Source organism: Schistocerca piceifrons, chromosome 2 (genome assembly GCF_021461385.2).
Source record: "Schistocerca piceifrons isolate TAMUIC-IGC-003096 chromosome 2, iqSchPice1.1, whole genome shotgun sequence".
In the NCBI taxonomy this organism is placed as follows: domain Eukaryota; kingdom Metazoa; phylum Arthropoda; class Insecta; order Orthoptera; family Acrididae; genus Schistocerca; species Schistocerca piceifrons.
In genome coordinates this window covers 307,915,943-307,921,069 of record NC_060139.1, presented here as the reverse complement: position 1 = coordinate 307,921,069, position 5,127 = coordinate 307,915,943, and the positions used below count along the sequence as shown (strand labels likewise).

At 39.7% G+C, this 5,127-nt stretch overlaps 1 non-coding gene across 1 annotated transcript; it reads right to left on the bottom strand.

The window, feature by feature from the left end:
• Trnat-ugu lies at positions 1–74 on the bottom strand. The gene has a single exon. It is a non-coding gene; the product is annotated as a tRNA-Thr (tRNA).
• Positions 75–5,127: the final 5,053 nt, after the last annotated feature.

Genomic DNA, 5,127 nt, shown 5'->3' with positions numbered 1-5,127 from the left:
TGCTCCAACCGGGACTCGAACCCGGGATCTCCTGCTTACAAGGCAGACACTCTATCCATCTGAGCCACCGAGGACACAGATGAATAGCGCGACTGCAGGGACTTATCCCTTGCACGCTTCCCAGCTGTCCACAATTCTACATATGTAATGTACCTTATAGACATTTGCCCATTCACTCATTACTCACGCACGCTTTGGCGATTCCCGTAAGAGTTTGGGCAACCTGTGCGCATTCGCACAGATGAAGGTCAATGGCTGGGTAGCTTTTAACTATATATATATGAAGACAGTAATTGTTCTCGAAAGAACAGATTACTGTTGTTGACCGTGCAGCTTTTTGAGTCCTGGTCGGGGCACACATTTTCAGCTGTCCACATCGAGGTATATCAAAAACACCTGTCGGCAGCTGAGGGTTTCAGTTAGTCATTTATTCCAGGGAAAAGCTGCACAGTCAACAACAGTAATCTGTTCTTTCGAGAACAATTACTGTCTTCATATATATATATATATATATATATATATATATATATATATATATATATATATATATATATATATAGTTAAAGGCTACCCAGCCATTGACCTTCGTCTGTGCGAATGCGCACAGGTTGCCCAAACTCTTACGGGAATCAAAATGGTTCAAATGGCTCTGAGCACTATGGGACTCAACTTCTGAGATCATTAGTCCCCTAGAACTTAGAACTAGTTAAACCTAACTAACCTAAGGACATCACAAACATCCATGCCCGAGGCAGGATTCGAACCTGCGACCGTAGCGGTCTTGCGGTTCCAGACTGCAGCGCCTTTAACGGCACGGCCACTTCGGCCGGCTTACGGGAATCGCCAAAGCGTGCGCGAGTAATGAGTGAATAGGCAAATGTCTATAAGGTACATTACATATGTAGAATTGTGGACAGTTTGGAATGTGAGTCTCATGGGAAGTGTGCACGGGATAAGTCCCTGCAGTCACGCTATTCATCTGTGTCCTCGGTGGCTCAGATGGATAGAGCGTCTGCCATGTAAGCAAGAGATCCCGGGTTCGAGTCCTGGAAGGGGCACACATTTTCAGCTGTCCGCATCGAGGTATATCAACAACACCTGTCGGCAGCTGAGGGTTTCAGTTAGTCGTCATTTATTCCAGAGATATATTTTTTTAGCATTATGGAAGAAGTCCAGAATTTCTGAGAAAGTAGATACCTCATGAATCAACAGAACAGCTTAATGTCACAATAATGGATTGGTTAAGCTGGAGGTCTAGGTTAGGATGGAGTGTGACAATATGGATAATAGTTGGCAAAGCCAGCGAATCTTACAGTGGAAAAGATGTCTATGGTGACAAACTGATATGTAGTGCAGCCAGAGGTCTAGATTAGGTTGGAATGCAACAGTTTTTCTTTGTAAGCTGGTGAAGCCAACAAGTCTGATAGCAGGAGAGATTTCTGTGATGACACACTGATCTGTAGTAAATCCAATGAATGCGAAAGCAGAAAAGCTTTCTGTGGTAACAGATTGATCTGCAACAGAAACTGTGGTTTAGGTTAGGTCAAAATGCAAAGATTTGGTAGTGAGTTACCAATGAACCTAACAGCTGAAAAGCTTTCTGTGGTCGCAGACTGATATGTAGCGTAGCCTGAGGTCTAGGTTAGATTACAATTCAACCTTTTTCTCGTTAAAAGCAAGAAAACTACATGTTTTAAGAGGCTCAACTGTAGTGAAGCAATAATGAGAGTGTTTCATCATGAAAAACTCTATGATATTCTTTTACAGGACATTGTTACTTCTGTGTGTAATTTACATCATCACTGCTTGTTATCAGCTCACATGAATGCCTAAAGTGGCATTATTGTGTAGGAGATGGATAATATTCTCCATCTTACGTCCCGCATTAACATAGTGACAAAGTTCTCCTTCCTGATTTCTCCACACCTTACACTCCTCAGAGATCAGATCTCAACTTAGCATCAGGAACTTACAGTGACTTCTGTCGATATCTATTGAGTGGAAGTATGGTGTCTGAGATCACTAACACAAGAAGTAAAAGAACCAAGGCTTAAATAAAATAGTGACTACCAAGACTTGAAGTACTTTAAAATTTTATACTTTAGAGTGTCTCAGATTTTCATTCATAGTGGTATAACAATAGTATACCTAATATGTAAGTTGGACCTATTTCCAATAGCGTACCAACACCCAGTCTGAGGAAGTTTTAAAACATTTTGTCACAGGGATAGCAAGAAAGCGTTTGCAGTACTTGCCGGTAGTGTAACCAAGATTGTGTTTGAATGTCCAGTTCATGTGAAGTGACATTTCTCCACTTCTCTGTCAGATTCTTTTAAATAGGAATATGTTCACATTTTCTGTGATCCAACATGAGCATTTTTCTGCTGGTTCCCTTCTTTTTCCTGCTACAGCAAGGCGTGCTGCTTATATAAAAACAGTTCTTTGGGCATGTAAAGTTTTGACAGTTTATTCATGTACATTGACACATTCGTGTACTTTGACACATATAAATGACAAGTATGCATAAATAAGATTAACAAAAAACTGTTTGCTTCACATTTTTTCTGGGTACTTTGGCTATTGATCACATTTCATCAAAAACACTTGGCTTGTGATTTATATCTTAAAAGAGTAAATATGTTATTAGAAATATTTTACTGACTGTGCAGTCTGTTTCATTTTGTATAATTTTTGGCAGTCATTTTAAGTTCTCTTCAGGCTTGTTAAGACAAGTCTTAGCCCATTTTTTGTCACTGCATTACCACTTTGGTCACATTATGAGTAGTATAGGCTTGAAATGACTATTATATAGAGACAGTATATCATAAAGATTTATTGGTGAAAAAATGCTGACTAAAAATGTAGTTTGGTGACCTCAGAACCCTCATGATGACCAGGGAACCCTTGCCATGTGTTCACTATGTCAGTGAAAACCACATTTGCACCTCAAACCTGATATTATATACATATTTTACGTGCATAATTACAATAACTTTGACCTCTGGATCTTGGTTACCGATAATGATAATAAAAAAGTTTCAAGGTTTCCTGAGGACATTATTTTAAGAACATATGGTAAAAATTTCGATGGTTTGCCATGAATAGAAATTATAAAAGTGCCATCCCCACAATTGGTACTTTTCAGTGTTTTCTCAGGAACTACCTATGAACAAATAGTGCTTTTATAAGATGCCAAATGTCCACCCCAGACCACACCTAACATTCAGTTTGCCAGGGCTGGAGAAAATATTAACCCTGTACTGTACGATAGCTACTGTATGTCAGTTCTCCCAGTACGTATACAAATGGTCACTAGGCCAGCAGCTATCCAAAACAGTTGGCCATTTATCCTCAAGATCAATAGAACGCAAGATTTGACCCCATGAAAAACCACATTTCCACGTGCATCTTTTTGGGACATATTAATACTGTGCACTGTCATGTGTTAATTTAATTAAGCCAACATTTAACGGCAGTAAATGTAATTTTTGTATCATCCATTCAATGTTAAGATTATAGGGTTACCATTTAAATATAACATTCTCATACATTCTGTTTCTAATGGCCTTTTAAATGAATTAGAAAATAAGGTTAATGCTCCAGAAGTCAGACTCATTACAGTAAAAACACTTTAAGAATGGAAATGTTAGTTTATATGTCCTGTAAAATATAGAGTAATATTCGCAAACTAACGGTAAATGTTTCATTACTAACTTAATTATAAGGTGTGATCAAAAAGGTTCTGTTTGAAGGATGTACAGTCCACAATTGGTATGCCAATGAGGCAAAATCACAATGAGCATTGAGGCAAAAATGATTCAAATGGCTCTGAGCACTATGGGACTTAACTTCTGAGGACATCAGTCCCCTAGAACTTAGAACTACTTAAACCTAACCTACCTAAGGACATCACACACATCCATGCCCGAGGCAGGAGTCAAACCTGTGACCATAGCGGTTGCGTGGTTCTAAAACTGTAGCGCCTAGAACTGCTCAGCCACTCTGGCCGGCCATTGAGGCAATCATCCCACTGATGCACCAGGTTGAAAATAGCTGTTTGGTAAAATACTGTGTCCTCGTGCGTATTGCACTGAATCATGACCAGCATGGAAAATGCTGCACCATTCCACAATGGTGGTTTTCACGGGACATGCTACTCCATGGATGTTCTTCTTCTATGATGAATGTCTACAGATGTCTGCCCTTTGGCAGCAAAGAAAAAATAACAGCATGTTTGTACTGTTTGGATGCATTTGGTAATAATCTTCCCATACGTCACGTTTTTGCATGTCTGAAAGACATAAATGCCACACTAATCCCTATCCTATATGTTGGTTTGCATACACCTGCATTGGAGTTGTGCTACATTGCATATTCAATGCAGCATTGTCCTCAGATGCAAACTTTTGAATCGCCCCTTATACATTGTTGTAATTATCCTGCCCACAGGGCCTGTCATGTGGGCGAAGAGGGCAGGACACAAAGCTATCTTATAGTTTGGTATACCTAAATAAATAATTTTGTTTTTGATTTATGTTTCATTTCGATAATAGTTCCAAAGGGATGCTGATTCTTACCACAATAAGTCACACCTACAAGCAAGCAGTTTTAAGAGTATTTTAATTTTATTTTCATCTGAAAAATAACAAAAATTGATAACATGTTGAAAGAAACTGAAAACTGTGGGATATGGTGAAATCACATAAATCCAGTAGGGCAGATCTTATTTTTCTGCCATAAGCTAATAGCAGTATAGCTTGTTTTACTCTTTTTGTGTCATCTCAGTGGAGAGTATTGGGAATGAAGTGATAAGCACTATGGCCCATCGTGGTGAGAGAAATGTTACAGTTCAAAATCCCCCATAGGGGAGGGTCTCAGACTGCTCCTGGTCATGGCATACAAGCTCTGTCTTCAGGGTATGGTGCCATTGTTCCACAAGTCCATTGGATTGAGGATGGTAGGCCGTCATGTGGAACTGGTGGGACTTACAGAGGTGGAAGAGCTCAGAGATCAGGTCTGACTCAAACTGCCAGCCCTGGTCAGTTGTCATGGACTCTGGGAAGCCAAAGCGTGCAATCCATAGTGTGATGAAAGCTCGGACGACAGTGTTGGCCAAGATATTAGTCA